Raw genomic sequence first — 25,137 nt, forward strand, 5'->3', positions numbered from 1 at the left:
TTCATCACGGTGCCCGGGCCTCTCACCATCGTGGCCTCTCTTGTTGTGGAGCACAGGCCCCAGACGCGCAGGCTCAGTAATTGTGGCTCACGGGCCCAGTTGCTCCGTGGCATGTGGGATCTTCCCAGACCAGGGCTCGAACCCCTGTCCCCTGCATTGGCAGGTAGATTCTCAACCACTGCGACACCAGGGAAGCCCCAAGATTTTCAATGAATCTATGATAGTGTTTCTCTGTGGAAATATCTTTGTTTGTATCATTTTTTAGGTAACCCCTATATGTGATATGATAGGATATGTGTCTTTCGCTTTCTCACTTACTCCAAGTTGCGTGATTACTTCTAGACTCATCTATGGTGCTGCAAATGGCATTGTTTCATTTTTTCACTAGCTCATATTCCATCTGTACAGGTAGCAGTTCTTCTTTGTCCACCCATCTGTTGGTGGACTTTTTGGTTACTTCCATATCATGGCTATTGTAATACTATGGAATGCAGATTTGCGGGGCTGTGTCCTTCCAATTCTGTCTTCTTAGTTTATAGGTCCAGGAATAGGTCTGCTGGATCATATGGTAGCTCAATGTTTACCTTTTAAAGGCACCTCTGTTCTGTTCTCCTTAGTGGCTCTTAACAGGTTACGTCCCACTTAAAGTGCAGGGCATGTATTTCTTCCCAGCACCTTCAGGATTTATTCTTTGTAGTTTTTGCTCTGATTATTCTGAGTGGTGTGAGCTGATACCTCTTTGTGTTTGAATTTCATGTGTTTCATAATGCATTGAAATTGAGCTTTAAGACATGTCCTTTTTATTTTTCCAGCTGTGATTAGAGCTTATTTCTTCAAAGTGTTTTCTTAAAGTATGTGTCACCATTTGAAATATTTTGGCCATTATCTCCTTCAAGACATTTTGAGGGTAGGTTTCATTTACAGCCCTGCAGTACTTGTTCATATGAAGTGACCATTAGCTCAGGCTTTAAACCTGCGTTTGCAGGTAACGGCCAGAGAGCGGCAGCCTTTCTACATTCCCCTTGCTGGTACTAGGGAAACAGACCTACCGGCCAGTGCTGTTCTTCGGTTATAAATTAGAGTGCAATGTGCCCGGATAAACCCACAAATGTTGATGTCTCCTTGCTTTTGTTTGTTTTTAAATTTAATTTATATTTATTATTAGAGTAATATTCCATTGTGTACGTGGACCATTTCTTCTTGGTGCATTCCTCGGTTGATGGACATTTTCATTGCTTCCAAGTGCTGGCTATGGTAAATCTTGCTGGCGTACAGGTTTGCCAGCCTGTGACTTTTTGATTCTCATTTTCTCAGGTGATAGGCCAAGCAGTGGTTGTGATTAATTGACTGGTAGCTCATTGTTTCCCTTTTCAAAGCACCTACACTGTGTTTTCATTAGTGGCTCTTTACATGCCCCCCCTTACAACCGAGGGTACGCATTTCTCCACACTCCCTTCACCGTTTATTTTTTGCAGCATTTTTCCTAATGGCCATTCTGACTGCTGTGAGCTGATAGGTTTTTGTAATATGGGTATGCATGTCATTAAAATTTTTTAAATTCGTCATATTCCTACCCCTTTTTCTTTTCTCTTAAAATAAAACCCCGTGAGTACTATATAGCTCTTGAAATTGTCTTCTTCGAAGGTTGCCCTCTTGTGAAGTTTTTGGTCGATTTTTGACCCCAAAAATTTTCTGGAGGGCAGGTGTCATTTGCAGAATTGCAAGTTGGTGAAAATTTAGTGACCTTTTGCAGTGGGTTCAAAGCTGCTGTTGTGAGAAACGGCCACAAGGAGGTAGCATTTCTCCATTCCCCAATCTGGGTACTAGGGCAGCAGAGCCTTTCTGGAAGTCATTGTCCTAGGTTGTAAATTAGAATGGAATGTGCCAGGAGAAATCCCCATAAGTTTATGTCTCATTACTTCTTTTTGGTTTTTAAAATTTTTTTTAATCTGGGTAATGTTTAGAATATTGTTTGTCCTAGGTGTACACAATCTGGTTCATTTGTACATTATGTATGTCTATTAATGTACAGATCCTCTTCCCATGTAAAATATTACAATGTTCCGTCGACCTCCCTTGCTATATGTTTGGTCTTTTTGATACATGTATATAATATATATTTGTATATGTAGAGTAACACTACTCTTCCTTTCTCAATTTCCCCCCTCCTTTCCTTTCAGATGAGCATAGTTTGTTTTCTAAGCCTGTGAGTGTCTTTCTCTTTGGAAATATGTTCATCTGTGTCAGTTATTAGATAATGCCATAAGTGATAATATAGGATATAGGTGTTTTGCTTTCTGACCTACTTCATGTTTTGTGATTATCTCCAGGCTCATCTATGGTGCCGCAAAGAGCAGTGCTTCAATGTTTTCCATGGCTAATATTCCATTGTGTACACGGACCACTTCTTCTTGGTGCATTCCTCTGTTAATGGACATTTTCATTGCTTCCAAGTGTTGCCTATGGTAAATATTGCTGGAGTGCAGGATTGCCAGCCTGTGATTTTTGATTTTCATTTTCTCAGGTGGTAGACCCAGCAGTGGGTATGATTGATTGACTGGTATGGTAGGTCAAAGTTTACCTTTTCAAGGCACCTCAATTGTGCTTTCATTAGTGGCTCTTACCACATCCCCCTTAGAATCGAGGGTACGCATTTCTCCACAATCACGTCAGCATTTATTGTTTGCAGCATTTTTGTTGATGGCCGTTCTGACTGGTGTGAGCTGATAGGTTTTTGTAATTTGGGTTTACATGTCTGTAAAAATTCCTACAATTCATCATTTTTCCACACCTTTTTCTTTTCTGTTAAAAGAAAAAAGCAAAAAAGTGTGACTATAATATACCTCTTCAAGTTTTCTTTTTGGAAGGTTGCACTCTGGAATTTTGTGGTCGATTTTCGACCTCAGTATGTTTTGGAGGGCCGGTGTCATTTACAGACCTGCAATTGGTGAATATTTAGTGACCTTTTGCAGTGGGTTTAAAGCTGCTCTTGTGGGAAATGGCCACAAGGATGCAGTATTTCTCCATTCCCAAATCTGGGTACTAGGGCAGCAGAGCCGTTCTGGAAGTTTTTTGCCTAGGTTTTAAATTTGGATGGAATGTGCCAGGAAAACCCCCCATAAGTTTATGTCTCATTACCCCTAGTTCATTGTTTTAATTTTTTCAATTGGGGTAATGGTTAGAATGTTGCTCGTCCAAGGTGTACACACTCTGGTTCATCTACATATTGTATGTAACTATTTATGTAGAGATCCTCTTCCCGTGTAAATTATTACAGAGTGTTCCGTAATCCTCCCTTGCTATATGGTCGGTCTATTTGATATATGTATATAATATGTATTTGTATACATATGGTAATGCTAATCTTCATTTATCCATTACCCCCACCTTTCCTTTAAATAAGCATAGTTTTTTTTTAATAAGTCTGTGATTGACTTTCTCTGTGGAAATATGTTCATTTGTGTCAGTTATTAGATAACGCCTATAAGTGATATCATAGGATATAGGACTTTTGCTTTCCGACTTACCTCATGTTCTGTGATTGTCTCCAAGATCATCTATGGTGCCTCAAAGAGCACTGTTTCATTGTTTTCCATGGCTAGTATTCATTGTGTACATGGACGAATTCTTCTTTATCCTTTCATCTGTTGATGGACATTTTGGTTGCTTCCTGTCTTCTCTATTGTGAATAAGGCTGCAGTGCAGCTTTTGCCGCCCGGGTCTTCTTCATTCTGGTCTTCTCAGGGGAGAGGACCATTGGTGCACCTGCTGGATTGAATGGTACCTCAATTTTTCCTTTTAAACGCAGCTCCTTTCTGTTCTCATTATTAACGTTTAACCCTCTTACATCTCACCAGCAGCTAGAGGGTACACAGTTCTCTAAAACCACTTCAGCATTTATTTTTTGTAGTCCTTTTGCCAATGGTCAGTCGACTGGTGTGAGTTGAAAACTTTTTGTAGATTAGATTGCATGAGTCTAATACTTCCTGAGGTTGAGCTTTTATCCATTTTCCTTTCTTTAAAAAGAGAGTGAGTAAAACTTGCCTCTTCATACTATGTTCTTGAAAATTCTGCCTGTTTTGAATTTTTTTTATCCATTCCCTACCTCAGCACAATTTTGAGGGCAGGTGTCCTTTACAGCCTTGAGTCATTTTGAATGGTAAGTGAACATAAGCTGTGGGTTAAAAGCTGCTCTTGCGGGAATTGGCCACAAGGCGGCAGCATTTCTCCTTTACCAAATCTGGTTACTAGGGCAACAGAGCCTTACTGGAAGTGGTGTTCTAGGTTGTAAATTAGAATGGAATTTGCGAGGAAACAGCCCTTTAAGTTTATGTCTCATTACTTCTTGTTGGTATTTTTAACTTAATTTTTATTTTTTATCACAGCAAACTTGATTACAATGTTTTGTTTGTTCTAGGTGTGCAAGATGTGGTTCTTTCACACATATACATATATCTATTCTTCTTCGGATTCTTTTCCCATGTAGGTTATGACACAATGTTGAGTAGTCTTCCCTTGGTATTGCGTAGGTCTTTGGTGATTATATATTTCACATGTGTTTGTATGTCTCTGTTAACCTCAATATGGTAATGTATCCAATCCTCACACCTTTCCATTTGGTGAACCATAAGTTTTTTTAATGAATCTATAATAGTGTTTGTCTGTGGAAATATCTTCGTTTGTATCATTTTTTAGGTAACCCCTATATGTGATATGATAGGATATGTGTCTTTCGCTTTCTCACTTACTCCAAGTTGCGTGATTACTTCTAGACTCATCTATGGTGCTGCAAATGGCATTGTTTCATTTTTTCACTAGCTCATATTCCATCTGTACAGGTAGCAGTCCTTCTTTGTCCACCCATCTGTCGGTGGACTTTTTGGTTACTTCCATATCTTGGCTATTGTAATACTATGCAATGCAGATTTGTGTGCCTGTGTCCTTCCAATTCTTTCTTCTTAGTTTATAGGTCCAGGAATAGGTCTGCTGGATCATATGGTAGCTCAATGTTTACCTTTTAAAGGCACCTCTGTTCTGTTCTCCTTAGTGGCTCTTTCCAGGTTACGTCCCACTTAAAGTGAAGGGCTTGTATTTCTTCCCAGCACCTTCAGGATTTATTCTTTGTAGTTTTTGCTGATGATTATTCTGAGTGGTGTGAGCTGATACCTCTTTGTGTTTGAATTTGCATGTGTTTCATAATGCATTGAAATTGAGCTTTAAGACATGTCCTTTTTATTTTTCCAGCTGTGATTAGAGCTTATTTCTTCAAAGTGTTTTCTTAAAGTATGTGTCACCATTTGAAATATTTTGGCCATTATCTCCCTCAAGACATTTTGAGGGCAGGTTTCATTTACAGCCCTGCAGTACTTGTTCATATGAAGTGACCATTAGCTCAGGCTTTAAACCTGTTTTTGCAGGTAACTGCCAGAGGGTGGCAGCCTTTCAACGTTCCGCACTCTGGTAACTAGGGAAACAGTCCTTCTGGCCAGTGGTGGTCCTGGGTTATAAATTAGCATGGAATGTACCCCGATAAACCCAGAAAAGCTGATGTCTCCTTACTTTTGTTTGTTTTTTAAATTTAATTTTTTTTATTGGAGTAATATTCCATTGTGTACATGGAGCACATCTTCTTTGTGCATTCCTCTGGTGATGCACGTATTCATTGCTTCCAAATATTGGCTATGGTAAATGTTGCTGGAGGGCAGTATTGCCAACTCCTGTCTTTTTGATCCTCATCTTCTCAGGTGATAGCCCCTGCAGTGGGCATGGAAAAATGCTCAACATCTTGAATTAATAAAACATGCTAATCCAATCTACAAAAACATTTACCTCACAACAGTCAGAATGATCATCACCAAAAAATCTACAAACGATAAATGCTGAACGGGTATAAGAGAACTGTGTACCCTCTAGCATCCTATTGGATGTAAACTGGTAACAGTCAGTAGTGAGAACATAATGGAGGTGTGTTTAAAGGTAAACATTGAGCTACTATATGATCTGGAAAGCCCACTGCTGGGACTATCGCCTTAGAAGACCAGAATCAAAAAGACACAGGCTGGCAATCCTGCACTGCAGCAATATTTACCATAGCCAAAAGTTGGAAACAACCAAAATGTCCTTCAACAGATGAATGCACAAAGAAGAAGTTTTCATTGTACACAGTGGAATATTAGCCATGGAAAAGAGTGAAACAGTGATGTTTGCAACACCATAGAAAGACCTAGAGATAATCACACAACTTGAAGTAACGAAGAAACTGAAAGACAAATATCCTATGATATCACTTTTAGGTTTTACCTAAAAATTGATACACATGAACTTATTTCCAAGACAAGGGCCCTAATGGATGAAGAAAACAAAATTATATTTAACCAAATGGAAAGGTTTGAGGCATGTATAAATTAGGATATGCTGGATGACAGACCTATACTAATACATATGAAAAATATAAATCACCAAAACCTAGGCTATACCTACAGAGGTCTACTGAACACTCTGTAATAACCTACGTGGGATAGGATCCAAAGATCTATAGATACATATATATAATGAACCAGATTCTGTACACCTAGAAGAAACACAACATTTTAATCAAATTTGCTCTAATAAAAAATAAATTTAAAAATCAAACAGAAAGTAAGGAGATATAAGCTGTTGGGTGTTGTCTTGGCACATTCCACTCTAATTTTCAGCCTACTAACACGATTTCCAGGAAGGCTCTGTTGCCCAAGTGCCAAGAGTTGGAAATGCTGCCTCCTTGTGGCCATTTAATGCAAGACCAGCTTTAACCCCAGAGCTAATGGTCAGTTAATATTCACAAGGACTCAGGGCTGTAAAGGACACCTGTCCTCAAAAAATGTCCTGGGGCAGGGAATGGGCAAAAAACTCAACACACAGCAAATTTTTCAAGAAGATCATTGGTAAGTTTTATTCACTTTTTTTTAAGGGGTAAGTTTTACTCACTTTTTTTAAAAAAGGAAAATAGATATAAACTAAACATAAAGAATTATTAGACTAATGCAATTCAAATCTACAAAAAGTTTCAACTCGCACCAGTCAAATAAACATTAGCAAAACGTCTACGAACAATAAATGCTGAAGGGGTTTTAGCCAACTCTGTGCCCTGTAGCGGCTGGTGAGATGTAAAGTGGTAAGAGCCAATAATGAGAAGAGAAAGGAGCTGCGTTTAAAACTAATAATTGAGCCACCATTTGATCCAGCAGGACCAGAGTTGGGCCTATAACCAGAGAAGAGCAGAATCGAGAAGACACAGGCTGCAAAAGTTGCACTGCAGCAGTATTCACAATAGGCAACACAAGGAAGCAACCAAAATGCCCATCAACATGAATAGACAAAGAAGAAGTGGTCGGGGTACACAGTAGAATATTTGCCATGGGAAACAATAAAACACTGCTCTTTGCAGCACCGTAGATGAGCCTAGACATAATCACAGAACATGAGGTAATTCGGAAAGCAAAAGAAAAATATACTATGATATTACTTATAGGTATTATCTAACAACTGACACAAATGAACATATTTCCACAGAGAAAGACACTCACAGAGTTAGAAGACAAACTATGCTTATGTTTAATATAACAGTGAGCATACGTATAGAAATACATATTAAATACATATATCGAAAAGACCGACCATATAGAAATGGAGGTCTATGGAACACTCTATATAATTTACATGAGAAGGTGATCTGTACATGAAGAAATATATGTAATGTACAATTGAAACAGAACGTGTACACCTAGGAAAAACTATTCTAAAAATTAAAATAATGAACAAGAAGTAATGAGACATAAATTTCAGGGTCTTTTTCCTGGCACATTCCATTCTAATTTACAACCTAGAACACCACTTCCAGTAAGGCTCTGTTGCCCTAGTAACCAGACTGGTAAAGGAGAAATGCTGCCGCCTTGTGGCCGTTTCCAGCAAGAGCAGCTTTTAACCCACAGCTAATGGTCACTTAATATTCACAAGGACTCAGGGCTGTAAAGGACACTTGTCCTCAAAATTTGTGCTGAAGTAGGGAATGGACAAAAAAATTCAAAACAGGCAAATGTTTCAAGAACAGACTATGAAGAGTTAAGTTTTACTTACACTCTTCTTTTAAAAAAAGGAAAATGGATAAAAGCTCAACCTCAGGGAGTGTTAGACGGATGCAATCTAATCTACAAAAAGTTTCAACTTACACCAGTCGACTGACCATCAGCAAAAAGTCTACAAACAATAAATGCTGAAGGGGTTTTAGAGAACTGTGTACCCTCTACCTGCTGGTGAGACGTAAAGGGGTAACAGCCAATAATGAGAAGAGGAAGGAGCTGTGTATAAAAGTAAAAATAGAGGTACCATTCAATCCAGCAGGCGCATCACTGGACCTCTCACCGGAGAAGACAAGTATCGAGAAGACACAGGCCGCAAAAGCTGCAGTGCAGCCTTATTCACAATAGCCAAGACAGTGAAGCAATCAAAATGTCCAACAACAGGTGAATGGATAAAGAAGAAGTGGTCCATGTACACAATGGAATATTAGTCATGGAAGACAACGAACCATTGCTCTCGGAGGCACCACAAATGAGTCTGGAGATAATCACGAAATATGAGGTAAGTCCGAAAGCAAAACACCTATATTCTATGATGTCACTTATAGGCGTTATCTAATAACTGACACAAATGAACATATTTCCACAGAGAAAGACACTCACAGACTTAAAAAACAAACTATGCTCATCTAAAAGGAAAGGTGCGGGGCATGGATAAATTAAGATTAGTGTTACTATATTTATACAAACACATATTTTATACATATCTGAAAAAGACCGACCATATAGCAAGGGAGGTCTGTGGAACACTCTGTAACATTTCACATGGGAAGAGGATCTGTATTTGAATAGACATATATAATGTACAAATGAACCACATTGTGTACACCTAGAACAAACAATATTCTAAGCTTTACCCCAATTAAAACACTTTTAAAAACCAAGAAGAAATAATGAGACATAAACTTATGGGGGTTTCTCCACGCACATTCCAATGTAATTTACAACATAGGAACACGACTTCCAGAAAGGCTCTGGTGCCCTACTACGCAGATTTGCGAATGGAGAAATGCTGCCTCCTTGAGGCCACTTCCCACAAGAGGAGCTTTAAAACCATTGCTAAAGGTCACTAAATATTCACCAAACTTGCAGTTCGGTAAATGAGACCTGCTCTCTAAAAAAAGTCTGAGGTGGAAAATCGACCAAAAAATTCAATAGAGGGCAACCTTCCAAGAAGACAATATCAAGAGTTATATTGTACTCCCAATTGTTTCCTTTTTTTAACAGAAAAGAAAACGGCGGTGAAAAATGATGAGTTTTACGAATTTCCAAAGCCATGCAAACCAAATTCCAAAACCCTATCAGCTCACAGCAGCCAGTAGGGCCATTAGCGTAAATGCTGCAAAAAATAAATGCTGAAGCGATTGTGGAGAAATGTGTACCCTCGATTCTAAGGGGGACATGCTAAGTGCCACTAATGAAAACACAAAGAAGGTGCTTTGAAAAGGGAAAAACGGTGCTACCAGTCAGTCAATCACAACCACTGGTGGGCCTATCACCTGAGAAAATGAGAAGCAAAAAGTCACAGGCTGGCAATCCTGCACTCCAACAATATTTACCATAGCCAACACTTGGAAGCAATGAAAATGTCCATCAACCGAGGAATGCACAAAGTAGAAGTGGTCCACGTACACAGTGGAAAATTACTCCAATAAAAAATAAAAATTAAATTTAAAAATCCAACAAAAGTAAAGAGACATCAGCTTGTGTGGGTTTGTCTGGGCACACTCCACTCTAATTTATAACCGAGAAACACCACAGGCCGCAAGGGCATTTCCCTAGTTACCAGGGTGGGTAACATAGAAAGGCTGCAACCCTCTGGCAGTTACCTGCAAAAACAGCTTTAAGGCCTGTGCTGCTAATGGTCATTTCATAGGAAGAAGTAATGCAGGACTGTAAATGAAACATGCCCTCAATATGTCTTGAGGGAGGTAATGGCCAAAACATTTCAAAATGTGACAGATATTTTAAGAGAACACTTTGAAGAACTAAGGGGTAATCACAGCTTGAAAAATAAAAAGGATATGCCTTCAAGCTCAGTTTCAACGGATTATGAGGCACATGCGAATTCAACCAAAAAGAGGTATCAGCTCACACTTGTCAGAAAAACCATCAGCAAGAAAACTACAAACAATAAATGCTGAAGCTGTTGTGGAGAAATGCATACCCTCAACTTCAAGGGGGACGTAACTTGGAAAGGGCCACGAATGAGAACAGAATGGAGGTGCCTTAAAAAGGTAAACATTGAGCTACCATATGTTCCAGCAGGCCCACTCCTCGACCAATAATCTAAGAAAAGAGAATTGGAAAGACACAGGCAGGCAAATCTTCATTGCACAGTATTACAATAGCCAAGATATGGAGGTAACCAAAAAGTCCACCAACAGATGGTTGGACAAAGAAGAACTCCTCCATGTATAGATGGAATATTCGCTAGTGAAAAAAATGAAACAATGCCATTTGCAGCACCATAGATGAGTCTAGAAGTAATCACACCACCTGTAGTAAGTGAGAAAGTAAAAGACACATATCCTATCATATCACTTTTAGGAGTTACATAAAAATTGATACTAATGAAGATATTTCCACAGAGAAAGGCAATCACAGAGTCATTAAAAAACTTATGGTTCACCAAATAGAAAGGGATGAGGATTGGATACGTTACCATATTGGGGTTAACAGAGATATACAAACCATGTGAAATATATAATCACCAAAGACGTACGGAAGACCAGTAGAAGACTACTCAACATTGTGTCATAACCTACATGGGAAAAGGTTGCGAGGAAGAAAAGATACACGTATATGTGTGAAAGAACCACATTTGCACAACTAGAACAAAGAAACCATTGTATTCATATTTGCTTGGATAAAAAATAAAAAGTAAATTATAAATATGAACAAGAAGTAATGAGACATAAACATAAAGGGCTTTTTCCTGGCACATTCCATTCTAATTTACAACCTAGAACACCACTTCCATTAAGGCTCTGTTTCCCCACTTACCAAATTTGGTAAAGGAGAAGTGATGCCACCTTGTGGCCGTTTCCTGCAAGAGCAGCTTTAAACTCACAGCTAATGGTCACTTAACATGCACAAGGACTCAGGGCTGTAAAGGACACCTGCCCTAAAAAATTGTGCTGAAGTAGGGAATGGACAAAAAATTCAAAACAGGCAAATGTTTCCAGAAGAGAGTATGAACATTAACGTTTTACTCACGCTCTTTTAAAAAAAAGGAAAATGGATAAAAGCTCAACCTCAGGGAATGTTAGACCCATGAAATCTAATCTACAAAAAGTTTCAACTTACACCAGTCGACTGACCATCAGCAAAAAGTCTACAAACAATAAATGCTGACGGGGTTTTAGAGAACTGTGTACCCTCTACCTGCTGGTGAGACGTAAAGGGGTAACGGCCAATAATGAGAACAGAAAGGAGCTGTGTTTAAAAGTAAAAATGGAGGTACCATTCAATCCAGCAGGCGCACCATTGGACCTCTCACCGGAGAAGACAAGAATCGAGAAGACACAGGCCGCAAAAGCTTCAGTGCAGCCTTATTCACAAAAGCCAAGACAGTGAAGGAATCAAAATGTCCAACAACAGGTGAATAGATAAAGAAGAAGTGGTCCATGTACACAATGGAATATTAGCCATGGAAAACAATGAACCATTGTTCTTTGAGGCACCACAAATGTGTCTGGAGATAATCACGAAACATGAGGTAAGTCCGAAAGCAAAAGACCTATATTCTATGATATCACTTACAGGAGTTATCTAATAACTGACACAAATGAACATATTTCCACAGAGAAAGACATTCACAGATTTAGAAAACAAACTATGCTCATCTAAAAGGAAAGGTGGGGGGAGTGGATAAATTAAGGTTAGTGTTACTATATGTATACAAACACATATTATATACATATCTCAAAAAGACCTACCATATAGAAGGGAGGTGTGCGGAACCCTCTGTAACATTTTACATGGGAAGGGGATCTGTACTTGAATAGACATATATAATGTACAAATGAACCAGATTGTGTACACCTCGGACAAACAATATTCTAAGCTTTACCCCAATTAAAAAAATTTTTAAAACCAAGAAGAAATAATGAGACATAAACTTATGGGGGTTTCTCCATGCACATTCCAATATAATTTACAACCTAGGAACACGACTTCCAGAAAGGCTCTGCTGCCCTAGTACCCAGATTTGGGAATGGAGGAATGCTGCCTGCTTGAGGCCACTTCCCACAACAGCAGCTTTTAACCCATTGCTAAAGGTCACTAAATATGCACCACACTTGCAGTTCGGGAAATGAGACCTGCTCTCTAAAAAAATTCTGGGCTGGAAAATCGACCGAAAAATTTAACAGAGGGCAAGCTTCCAAAAAGACAGTTTCAAGAGTTATATTGTACTCCCAACTGTTTCCTGTTTTTAACAGAAAAGAAAACGGCAGAGAAAAATGATGAGTTTTATGAATTTTCAAAGACATGCAAACCCAAAGTACAAAAACCTATCAGCTCACACCAGCCAGAAGGGCCATTAGCATAAATGCTGCAAACAATAAATGCTGAAGCGATTGTGGAGAAATGCATACCCTCGATTCTAAGGGGGACGTGGTAAGAGCCACTAATGAAAACACAAAGAAGGTGCTTTGATAAGGGTAACACGGTGCTACCAGTCAATCAATCACACCCACTGCTGGGCCTATCACCTGAGAAAATGAGAATCAAAAAGTCACAGGCTTGGGGCTTCCCTGGTGGTGCAGTGGTTGAGAGTCTGCCTGCCAATGCAGGGCACACGGGTTCGAGCCCCGGTCTGGGAAGATCCCACATGCCGCGGAGCAACTGGGCCCGTGAGCCACAACCACTGAGCCTGCGCGCATGGAGCCTGTGCTCCGCAACAAGAGAGGCCGCGATAGTGAGAGACCCACGCACCGCGATGAAGAGTGGCCCCCGCTCGCCGCAACTACAGAAAGCCCTCGCGCACAAACGAAGATCCAACACAGCCAAAAATAAATAAATAAATAAATAAATATTAAAAAAAAAAGTCACAGGCTGGCAATCCTGCACTCCAACAATATTTTCCATAGCCAACACTTGGAAGCAATGAAAATGTCCATCAACCGAGGAATGCACAAAGTAGAAGTGGTCCACGTACACAGTGGAAAATTATTCCAATAAAAAATAAAAATTAAATTTAAAAATCCAACAAAAGTAAAGAGACATCAGCTTGTGTGGGTTTGTCCGGGCACACTCCACTCTAATTTATAACCGAGAAACACCACAGGCCGCAAGGGCATTTCCCTAGGTACCAGGGTGGGGAACATAGAAAGGCTGCCACCCTCTGGCAGTTACCTGCAAAAACAGCTTTAAGGCCTGTGCTAATGGTCATTTCATAGGAAGAAGTAATGCAGGACTGTAAATGAAACATGCCCTCAATATGTCTTGAGGGAGGTAACGGCCAATACATTTCAAAATGTGACACATACTTTAAGAGAACACTTTGAAGAACTAAGGGGTAATCACAGCTTGAAAAATAAAAAGGATATGCCTTAAAGCTCAGTTTCAACGGATTATGAGGCACATGCGAATTCAACCAAAAAGAGGTATCAGCTCACACTTGTCAGAAAAACCATCAGCAAGAAAAGTACAAACAATAAATGCTGAAGCTGTTGTGGAGAAATGCATACCCTCAGCTTCAAGGGGGACGTAACTTGGAAAGGGCAACAAATGAGAACAGAATGGAGGTGCCTTAAAAAGGTAAACATTGAGCTACCATATGATCCAGCAGGCCCACTCCTCGACCTATAATCTAAGAAGAGAGAATTGGAAAGACACTGGCAGGCCAATCTGCATTGCACAGTATTACAATAGCCAAGATATGGAGGTAACCAAAAAGTCCACCAACAGATGGGTGGACAAAGAAGAACTCCTCCATGTATAGATGGAATATTCGCTAGTGAAAAAAATGAAACAATGCCATTTGCAGCACCATAGATGAGTCTAGACGTAATCACACCACCTGTAGTAAGTGAGAAAGTAAAAGACACATATCCTATCATATCACTTTTAGGAGTTACATAAAAATTGATACTAATGAAGATATTTCCACAGAGAAAGGCAATCACAGATTCATTAAAAAACTTATGGTTCATCAAATAGAAAGGGATGAGGATTGGATAATTTACCATATTGGGGTTAACAGAGATATACAAACCATGTGAAATATATAATCACCAAAGACGTACGGAAGACCAGGAGAAGACTACTCAACATTGTGTCATAACCTATATGGGAAAAGGATGCGAGGAAGAATAGATACACGTATATGTGTGAAAGAACCACATTTGCACACCTAGAACAAACAAACCATTGTAATCAAATTTGCTTGGATAAAAAATAAAAAGTAAATTATAAATATGAACAACAAGTAATGAGACATAAACATAAAGGGCTTTTTCCTGGCACATTCCATTCTAATTTACAACCTAGAACACCACTTCCATTAAGGCTCTGTTTCCCCAGTTACCAAATTTGGTAAAGGAGAAATGATGCCACCTTGTGGCCGTTTCCTGCAAGAGCAGCTTTAAACTCACAGCTAATGGTCACTTAACATTCACAAGGACTCAGGGCTGTAAAGGACACCTGCCCTAAAAAATTGTGCTGAAGTAGGGAATGGACAAAAATTTCAAAACAGGCAAAAGTTTCCAGAAGAGAGTATGAATATTAACGTTTTACTCACGCTCTTTTAAAAAAAAGGAAAATGGATAAAAGCTCAACCTCAGGGAATGTTAGACCCATGAAATCTAATCTACAAAAAGTTTCAACTTACACCAGTCGACTGACCATCAGCAAAAAGTCTACAAACAATAAATGCTGACGGGGTTTTAGAGAACTGTGTACCCTCTACCTGCTGGTGAGACGTAAAGGGGTAACGGCCAATAATGAGAACAGAAAGGGGCTGTGTTTAAAAGTAAAAATGGAGGTACCATTCAATCCAGCAGGCGCACCATTGGACCTCTCACCGGAGAAGACAAGAATCGAGAAGACACAGGCCGCCAAAGCTTCAGTGCAGCCTTATTCACAATAGCCAAGACAGTGAAGGAATCAAAATGTCCAACAACAGGTGAATAGATAAAGAAGAAGTGGTCCATGTACACAATGGAATATTAGCCATGGAAAACAATGAACCATTGTTCTTTGAGGCACCACAAATGAGTCTGGAGATAATCACGAAACATGAGGTAAGTCCGAAAGCAAAAGACCTATATTCTATGATATCACTTACAGGCGTTATCTAATAACTGACACGAATGAACATATTTCCACAGAGAAAGACACTCACAGATTTAGAAAACAAACTATGCTCATCTAAAAGGAAAGGTGGGGGGAGTGGATAAATTAAGGTTAGTGTTACTATATGTATACAAACACATATTATATACATATCTCAAAAAGACCTACCATATAGAAGGGAGGTGTGCGGAACCCTCTGTAACATTTTACATGGGAAGGGGATCTGTACTTGAATAGACATATATAATGTACAAATGAACCAGATTGTGTACACCTCAGACAAACAATATTCTAAGCTTTACCCCAATTAAAAAAAATTTTAAAACCAAGAAGAAATAATGAGACATAAACTTATGGGGGTTTCTCCATGCACATTCCAATATAATTTACAACCTAGGAACACGACTTCCAGAAAGGCTCTGCTGCCCTAGTACCCAGATTTGGGAATGGAGGAATGCTGCCTGCTTGAGGCCACTTCCCACAACAGCAGCTTTTAACCCATTGCTAAAGGTCACTAAATATGCACCACACTTGCAGTTCGGGAAATGAGACCTGCTCTCTAAAAAAATTCTGGGCTGGAAAATCGACCAAAAATTTAACAGAGGGCAAGCTTCCAAGAAGACAATTTCAAGAGTTATATTGTACTCCCAACTGTTTCCTTTTTTGAGCAGAAAAGAAAACGGCAGAGAAAAATGATGAGTTTTATGAATTTTCAAAGACATGCAAACCCAAAGTACAAAAACCTATCAGCTCACACCAGCCAGAAGGGCCATTAGCATAAATGCTGCAAACAATAAATGCTGAAGCGATTGTGGAGAAATGCGTACCCTCGATTCTAAGGGGGACGTGGTAAGAGCCACTAATGAAAACACAAAGAAGGTGCTTTGATAAGGGTAACACGGTGCTACCAGTCAATCAATCACACCCACTGCTGGGCCTATCCCCTGAGAAAATGAGAATCAAAAAGTCACAGGCTTGGGGCTTCCCTGGTGGTGCAGTGGTTGAGAGTCTGCCTGCCAATGCAGGGCACACGGGTTTGAGCCCCGGTCTGGGAAGATCCCACATGCCGCGGAGCAACTGGGCGCGTGAGCCACAACCACTGAGCCTGCGCGCATGGAGCCTGTGCTCCGCAACAAGAGAGGCCGCGATAGTGAGAGACCCACGCACCGCGATGAAGAGTGGCCCCCGCTCGCCACAACTACAGAAAGCCCTCGCGCACAAACGAAGATCCAACACAGCCAAAAATAAATAAATAAATAAATAAATAAATAAATAAATAAATAAATAAATAAATATTAAAAAAAAAAAGTCACAGGCTGGCAATCCTGCACTCCAACAATATTTTCCATAGCCAACACTTGGAAGCAATGAAAATGTCCATCAACCGAGGAATGCACAAAGTAGAAGTGGTCCACGTACACAGTGGAAAATTATTCCAATAAAAAATAAAAATTAAATTTAAAAATCCAACAAAAGTAAAGAGACATCAGCTTGTGTGGGTTTGTCTGGGCACACTCCACTCTAATTTAAAACCGAGAAACACCACAGGCCGCAAGGGCATTTCCCTAGTTACCAGGGTGGGGAACATAGAAAGGCTGCCACCCTCTGGCAGTTACCTGCAAAAACAGCTTTAAGGCCTGTGCTAATGGTCATTGCATAGGAAGAAGTAATGCAGGACTGTAAATGAAACGTGCCCTCAATATGTCTTGAGGGAGATAATGGCCAAAACATTTCAAAATGTGACACATACTTTAAGAGAACACTTTGAAGAACTAAGGGGTAATCACAGCTTGAAAAATAAAAAAGGATATGCTTTAAAGCTCAGTTTCAACGGATTATGAGGCACATGCGAATTCAACCAAAAAGAGGTATCAGCTCACACTTGTCAGAAAAACCATCAGCAAGAAAACTACAAACAATAAATGCTGAAGCTGTTGTGGAGAAATGCATACCCTCAACTTCAAGGGGGACGTAACTTGGAAAGGGCCACAAATGAGAACAGAATGGAGGTGCCTTAAAAAGGTAAACATTGAGCTACCATATGATCCAGCAGGCCCACTCCTCGACCTATAATCTAAGAAGAGAGAATTGGAAAGACACAGGCAGGCCAATCTGCATTGCACAGTATTACAATAGCCAAGATATGGAGGTAACCGAAAAGTCCACCAACAGATGGGTGGACAAAGAAGAACTCCTCCATGTATAGATGGAATATTCGCTACTGAAAAAAATGAAACAATGCCATTTGCAGCACCATAGATGAGTCTAGACGTAATCACACCACCTGTAGTAAGTGAGAAAGTAAAAGACACATATCCTATCATATCACTTTTAGGAATTACATAAAAATTGATACTAATGAAGATATTTCCACAGAGAAAGGCAATCACAGATTCATTAAAAAACTTATGGTTCATCAAATAGAAAGGGATGAGGATTGGATAATTTACCATATTGGGGTTAACAGAGATATACAAACCATGTGAAATATATAATCACCAAAGACGTACGGAAGACCAGGAGAAGACTACTCAACATTGTGTCATAACCTATATGGGAAAAGGATGCGAGGAAGAATAGATACACGTATATGTGTGAAAGAACCACATTTGCACACCTAGAACAAACAAACCATTGTAATCAAATTTGCTTGGATAAAAAATAAAAAGTAAATTATAAATATGAACAACAAGTAATGAGACATAAACATAAAGGGCTTTTTCCTGGCACATTCCATTCTAATTTACAACCTAGAACACCACTTTCATTAAGGCTCTGTTTCCCCAGTTACCAAATTTGGTAAAGGAGAAATGATGCCACCTTGTGGCCGTTTCCTGCAAGAGCAGCTTTAAACTCACAGCTAATGGTCACTTAACATTCACAAGGACTCAGGGCTGTAAAGGACACCTGCCCTAAAAAATTGTGCTGAAGTAGGGAATGGACAAAAATTTCAAAACAGGCAAATGTTTCCAGAAGAGAGTATGAATATTAACGTTTTACTCACGCTCTTTTAAAAAAAAGGAAAATGGATAAAAGCTCAACCTCAGGGAATGTTAGACCCATGAAATCTTATCTACAAAAAGTTTCAACTTACACCAGTCGACTGACCATCAGCAAAAAGTCTACAAACAATAAATGCTGAAGGGGTTTTAGAGAACTGTGTACCCTCTACCTGCTGGTGAGACGTAAAGGGGTAACGGCCAATAATGAGAACAGAAAGGAGCTGTGTTTAAAAGTAAAAATGGAGGTACCATTCAATCCAGCAGGCGCACCATTGGACCTCTCACCGGAGAAGACAAGAATCGAGAAGACACAGGCCGCAAAAGCTTCAGTGCAGCCTTATTCACAAAAGCCAAGACAGTGAAGGAATCAAAATGTCCAACAACAGGTGAATAGATAAAGAAGAAGTGGTCCATGTACACAATGGAATATTAGCCATGGAAAACAATGAACCATTGTTCTTTGAGGCACCACAAATGAGTCTGGAGATAATCACGAAACATGAGGTAAGTCCGAAAGCAAAAGACCTATATTCTATGATATCACTTACAGGCGTTATCTAATAACTGACACAAATGAACATATTTCCACAGAGAAAGACATTCACAGATTTAGAAAACAAACTATGCTTATCTAAAAGGAAAGGTGGGGGGAGTGGATAAATTAAGGTTAGTGTTACTATATGTATACAAACACATATTATATACATATCTCAAAAAGACCTACCATATAGAAGGGAGGTGTGCGGAACCCTCTGTAACATTTTACATGGGAAGGGGATCTGTACTTGAATAGACATATATAATGTACAAATGAACCAGATTGTGTACACCTCGGACAAACAATATTCTAAGCTTTACCCCAATTAAAAAAATTTTTAAAACCAAGAAGAAATAATGAGACATAAACTTATGGGGGTTTCTCCATGCACATTCCAATATAATTTACAACCTAGGAACACGACTTCCAGAAAGGCTCTGCTGCCCTAGTACCCAGATTTGGGAATGGAGGAATGCTGCCTGCTTGAGGCCACTTCCCACAACAGCAGCTTTTAACCCATTGCTAAAGGTCACTAAATATGCACCACACTTGCAGTTCGGGAAATGAGACCTGCTCTCTAAAAAAATTCTGGGCTGGAAAATCGACCGAAAAATTTAACAGAGGGCAAGCTTCCAAAAAGACAATTTCAAGAGTTATATTGTACTCCCAACTGTTTCCTTTTTTTAGCAGAAAAGAAAACGGCAGAGAAAAATGATGAGTTTTATGAATTTTCAAAGACATGCAAACCCAAAGTACAAAAACCTATCAGCTCACACCAGCCAGAAGGGCCATTAGCATAAATGCTGCAAACAATAAATGCTGAAGCGATTGTGGAGAAATGCGTACCCTCGTTTCTAAGGGGGACGTGGTAAGAGCCACTAATGAAAACACAAAGAAGGTGCTTTGATAAGGGTAACACGGTGCTACCAGTCAATCAATCACACCCACTGCTGGGCCTATCACCTGAGAAAACGAGAATCAAAAAGTCACAGACTTGGGGCTTCCCTGGTGGTGCAGTGGTTGAGAGTCTGCCTGCCAATGCAGGGCACACGGGTTCGAGCCCCGGTCTGGGAAGATCCCACATGCCACGGAGCAACTGGGCGCGTGAGCCACAACCACTGAGCCTGCGCGCATGGAGCCTGTGCTCCGCAACAAGAGAGGCCGCGATAGTCAGAGACCCACGCACCGCGATGAAGAGTGGCCCCCGCTCGCCGCAACTACAGAAAGCCCTCGCGCACAAACGAAGATCCAACACAGCCAAAAATAAATAAATAAATAAATAAATATTAAAAAAAAAAGTCACAGGCTGGCAATCCTGCACTCCAACAATATTTTCCATAGCCAACACTTGGAAGCAATGAAAATGTCCATCAACCGAGGAATGCACAAAGTAGAAGTGGTCCACGTACACAGTGGAAAATTATTCCAATAAAAAATAAAAATTAAATTTAAAAATCCAACAAAAGTAAAGAGACATCAGCTTGTGTGGGTTTGTCCGGGCACACTCCACTCTAATTTATAACCGAGAAACACCACAGGCCGCAAGGGCATTTCCCTAGGTACCAGGGTGGGGAACATAGAAAGGCTGCCACCCTCTGGCAGTTACCTGCAAAAACAGCTTTAAGGCCTGTGCTAATGGTCATTTCATAGGAAGAAGTAATGCAGGACTGTAAATGAAACATGCCCTCAATATGTCTTGAGGGAGGTAACGGCCAATACATTTCAAAATGTGACACATACTTTAAGAGAACACTTTGAAGAACTAAGGGGTAATCACAGCTTGAAAAATAAAAAGGATATGCCTTAAAGCTCAGTTTCAACGGATTATGAGGCACATGCGAATTCAACCAAAAAGAGGTATCAGCTCACACTTGTCAGAAAAACCATCAGCAAGAAAAGTACAAACAATAAATGCTGAAGCTGTTGTGGAGAAATGCATACCCTCAGCTTCAAGGGGGACGTAACTTGGAAAGGGCAACAAATGAGAACAGAATGGAGGTGCCTTAAAAAGGTAAACATTGAGCTACCATATGATCCAGCAGGCCCACTCCTCGACCTATAATCTAAGAAGAGAGAATTGGAAAGACACAGGCAGGCCAATCTGCATTGCACAGTATTACAATAGCCAAGATATGGAGGTAACCAAAAAGTCCACCAACAGATGGGTGGACAAAGAAGAACTCCTCCATGTATAGATGGAATATTCGCTAGTGAAAAAAATGAAACAATGCCATTTGCAGCACCATAGATGAGTCTAGACGTAATCACACCACCTGTAGTAAGTGAGAAAGTAAAAGACACATATCCTATCATATCACTTTTAGGAGTTACATAAAAATTGATACTAATGAAGATATTTCCACAGAGAAAGGCAATCACAGATTCATTAAAAAACTTATGGTTCATCAAATAGAAAGGGATGAGGATTGGATAATTTACCATATTGGGGTTAACAGAGATATACAAACCATGTGAAATATATAATCACCAAAGACGTACTGAAGACCAGGAGAAGACTACTCAACATTGTGTCATAACCTATATGGGAAAAGGATGCGAGGAAGAATAGATACACGTATATGTGTGAAAGAACCACATTTGCACACCTAGAACAAACAAACCATTGTAATCAAATTTGCTTGGATAAAAAATAAAAAGTAAATTATAAATATGAACAACAAGTAATGAGACATAAACATAAAGGGCTTTTTCCTGGCACATTCCATTCTAATTTACAACCTAGAACACCACTTCCATTAAGGCTCTGTTTCCCCAGTTACCAAATTTGGTAAAGGAGAAATGATGCCACCTTGTGGCCGTTTCCTGCAAGAGCAGCTTTAAACTCACAGCTAATGGTCACTTAACATTCACAAGGACTCAGGGCTGTAAAGGACACCTGCCCTAAAAAATTGTGCTGAAGTAGGGAATGGACAAAAATTTCAAAACAGGCAAAAGTTTCCAGAAGAGAGTATGAATATTAACGTTTTACTCACGCTCTTTTAAAAAAAAGGAAAATGGATAAAAGCTCAACCTCAGGGAATGTTAGACCCATGAAATCTAATCTACAAAAAGTTTCAACTTACACCAGTCGACTGACCATCAGCAAAAAGTCTACAAACAATAAATGCTGACGGGGTTTTAGAGAACTGTGTACCCTCTACCTGCTGGTGAGACGTAAAGGGGTAACGGCCAATAATGAGAACAGAAAGGGGCTGTGTTTAAAAGTAAAAATGGAGGTACCATTCAATCCAGCAGGCGCACCATTGGACCTCTCACCGGAGAAGACAAGAATCGAGAAGACACAGGCCGCCAAAGCTTCAGTGCAGCCTTATTCACAATAGCCAAGACAGTGAAGGAATCAAAATGTCCAACAACAGGTGAATAGATAAAGAAGAAGTGGTCCATGTACACAATGGAATATTAGCCATGGAAAACAATGAACCATTGTTCTTTGAGGCACCACAAATGAGTCTGGAGATAATCACGAAACATGAGGTAAGTCCGAAAGCAAAAGACCTATATTCTATGATATCACTTACAGGCGTTATCTAATAACTGACACGAATGAACATATTTCCACAGAGAAAGACACTCACAGATTTTGAAAACAAACTATGCTCATCTAAAAGGAAAGGTGGGGGGAGTGGATAAATTAAGGTTAGTGTTACTATATGTATACAAACACATATTATATACATATCTCAAAAAGACCTACCATATAGAAGGGAGGTGTGCGGAACCCTCTGTAACATTTTACATGGGAAGGGGATCTGTACTTGAATAGACATATATAATGTACAAATGAACCAGATTGTGTACACCTCAGACAAACAATATTCTAAGCTTTACCCCAATTAAAAAAAATTTTAAAACCAAGAAGAAATAATGAGACATAAACTTATGGGGGTTTCTCCATGCACATTCCAATATAATTTACAACCTAGGAACACGACTTCCAGAAAGGCTCTGCTGCCCTAGTACCCAGATTTGGGAATGGAGGAATGCTGCCTGCTTGAGGCCACTTCCCACAACAGCAGCTTTTAACCCATTGCTAAAGGTCACTAAATATGCACCACACTTGCAGTTCGGGAAATGAGACCTGCTCTCTAAAAAAATTCTGGGCTGGAAAATCGACCAAAAAATTTAACAGAGGGCAAGCTTCCAAGAAGACAATTTCAAGAGTTATATTGTACTCCCAACTGTTTCCTTTTTTGAGCAGAAAAGAAAACGGCAGAGAAAAATGATGAGTTTTATGAATTTTCAAAGACATGCAAACCCAAAGTACAAAAACCTATCAGCTCACACCAGCCAGAAGGGCCATTAGCATAAATGCTGCAAACAATAAATGCTGAAGCGATTGTGGAGAAATGCGTACCCTCGATTCTAAGGGGGACGTGGTAAGAGCCACTAATGAAAACACAAAGAAGGTGCTTTGATAAGGGTAACACGGTGCTACCAGTCAATCAATCACACCCACTGCTGGGCCTATCCCCTGAGAAAATGAGAATCAAAAAGTCACAGGCTTGGGGCTTCCCTGGTGGTGCAGTGGTTGAGAGTCTGCCTGCCAATGCAGGGCACACGGGTTTGAGCCCCGGTCTGGGAAGATCCCACATGCCGCGGAGCAACTGGGCGCGTGAGCCACAACCACTGAGCCTGCGCGCATGGAGCCTGTGCTCCGCAACAAGAGAGGCCGCGATAGTGAGAGACCCACGCACCGCGATGAAGAGTGGCCCCCGCTCGCCGCAACTACAGAAAGCCCTCGCGCACAAACGAAGATCCAACACAGCCAAAAATAAATAAATAAATAAATAAATAAATAAATAAATAAATAAATAAATAAATAAATATTAAAAAAAAAAAGTCACAGGCTGGCAATCCTGCACTCCAACAATATTTTCCATAGCCAACACTTGGAAGCAATGAAAATGTCCATCAACCGAGGAATGCACAAAGTAGAAGTGGTCCACGTACACAGTGGAAAATTATTCCAATAAAAAATAAAAATTAAATTTAAAAATCCAACAAAAGTAAAGAGACATCAGCTTGTGTGGGTTTGTCTGGGCACACTCCACTCTAATTTAAAACCGAGAAACACCACAGGCCGCAAGGGCATTTCCCTAGTTACCAGGGTGGGGAACATAGAAAGGCTGCCACCCTCTGGCAGTTACCTGCAAAAACAGCTTTAAGGCCTGTGCTAATGGTCATTGCATAGGAAGAAGTAATGCAGGACTGTAAATGAAACGTGCCCTCAATATGTCTTGAGGGAGATAATGGCCAAAACATTTCAAAATGTGACACATACTTTAAGAGAACACTTTGAAGAACTAAGGGGTAATCACAGCTTGAAAAATAAAAAAGGATATGCTTTAAAGCTCAGTTTCAACGGATTATGAGGCACATGCGAATTCAACCAAAAAGAGGTATCAGCTCACACTTGTCAGAAAAACCATCAGCAAGAAAACTACAAACAATAAATGCTGAAGCTGTTGTGGAGAAATGCATACCCTCAACTTCAAGGGGGACGTAACTTGGAAAGGGCCACAAATGAGAACAGAATGGAGGTGCCTTAAAAAGGTAAACATTGAGCTACCATATGATCCAGCAGGCCCACTCCTCGACCTATAATCTAAGAAGAGAGAATTGGAAAGACACAGGCAGGCCAATCTGCATTGCACAGTATTACAATAGCCAAGATATGGAGGTAACCGAAAAGTCCACCAACAGATGGGTGGACAAAGAAGAACTCCTCCATGTATAGATGGAATATTCGCTAGTGAAAAAAATGAAACAATGCCATTTGCAGCACCATAGATGAGTCTAGACGTAATCACACCACCTGTAGTAAGTGAGAAAGTAAAAGACACATATCCTATCATATCACTTTTAGGAATTACATAAAAATTGATACTAATGAAGATATTTCCACAGAGAAAGGCAATCACAGATTCATTAAAAAACTTATGGTTCATCAAATAGAAAGGGATGAGGATTGGATAATTTACCATATTGGGGTTAACAGAGATATACAAACCATGTGAAATATATAATCACCAAAGACGTACGGAAGACCAGGAGAAGACTACTCAACATTGTGTCATAACCTATATGGGAAAAGGATGCGAGGAAGAATAGATACACGTATATGTGTGAAAGAACCACATTTGCCCACCTAGAACAA

At 39.9% G+C, this 25,137-nt stretch overlaps 1 long non-coding RNA gene across 1 annotated transcript in view; it reads right to left on the minus strand.

Annotated features, from left to right (window-relative positions):
* Positions 1–5,686: 5,686 nt before the first annotated feature.
* The window catches only part of LOC309642758, a 126,656-nt gene continuing 107,205 nt past the window's right edge, over positions 5,687–25,137 (minus strand). The window contains exon 3 of the long non-coding RNA XR_014253363.1: positions 5,687–5,754. This is a non-coding gene — a long non-coding RNA (uncharacterized lncRNA). The remainder of the gene's footprint in view (positions 5,755–25,137) is intronic.

Source organism: Balaenoptera physalus (assembly GCF_965194825.1).
Source record: "Balaenoptera physalus genome assembly, chromosome: 14".
Taxonomy (NCBI): domain Eukaryota; kingdom Metazoa; phylum Chordata; class Mammalia; order Artiodactyla; family Balaenopteridae; genus Balaenoptera; species Balaenoptera physalus.